A 1,203-nucleotide genomic window follows, 5' to 3' on the forward strand; every position below is an offset into this window, starting at 1 on the left:
TGTGTGTGTGTGTTTAAGTGTGTGTGTGTGTGTGTGTGTGTGTGTATGTGTGTGCGCACGTGCGTATGTCATGTGTGTGGTGTATATTCAAGAGCAAATATAATGTTTATGTAGGAGAGTGGATGAGTATGTGAGCGCTTGTAGGAGGGAATCATCCGTGCACATGATATGCCAGAGGATATATAAAATATGTTCCATATTTCTTTATCACAGTGGGGAAATCTGTTTTACTAAAATACATAGATACCGTTAATACACGCCTGTACCACGACCTAGCGTACAATACGATAGTTTATTATTTTGTCTCCAAAGTCGTACCATTTTTGTAGGTCGTACGTATGACACGGGGTGAAAGTAAGTGAGTAAGTTTATTCAGTGTTTAAGGCCATTGGCCCACATCACATCATATAAAAGACTCATTTGTTAAATAAAGTTTCCATAATGAAGGAGTACAGCTTGTTTGCATATCTCTTATCATGGGTCAGACATTGCATATTTCTGTCACTGGGCCGAGTCAGGCTGGCAGGAATTAACAAATTTCCTTTGATAGGCAGAATATGAAAAATAGAAAATAATGCGAAATGCATCTTCAATTTCATGAGAGTTACACCTCTCATATAAGGTTGAGTTTATTAATTTCCACCGATAGAGATTGCTATTTATTTGAAGGCAACGAGTTTTTAACAAGACTATGACTCTTCTGTTCCGTGGGAGGTTGATGATGTACTCGGCTTTTTCTGGAAATGAATTGAAAGGGAGAATAAATTATATCTACTTGCGACCGACTTCTTCCTCTATGTTCTGCACAGAATGATCATCAAGCCTACTTTTTACTCCACTGAGAAATAATCTAGTGCTTCCAACACTTTGAGAAAACCAGGCATATTCAAAACTCAGGGAAAACAATACTTCAGTAGCCCAGTGGACTCTGTCCAGTTCACCAGAACGATATACAATATAGTTGCATGTAACATTTCTTTGGATGTCTTCCATTTTCTAAATGTGTAAGTCAGCGCCAGAATTTAATGACGCAATATATGTAATCAGAACATAGATTGGTTCTGCCCACCTCTCTTGGAACGAAACGTTTGTGTGCAGCTTTGCCAAGACCCAGAAAGGCTTTCCAGAACTTTACCTGAACATTGTCAACTACGTCTCAATTTTGGTACCCCAAATTTCAGAGTAAAAAAGCAGCATTTAATT

This window comes from Aplysia californica, unplaced genomic scaffold (assembly GCF_000002075.1).
Source record: "Aplysia californica isolate F4 #8 unplaced genomic scaffold, AplCal3.0 scaffold01140, whole genome shotgun sequence".
Classification (NCBI taxonomy): Eukaryota; Metazoa; Mollusca; class Gastropoda; order Aplysiida; family Aplysiidae; genus Aplysia; species Aplysia californica.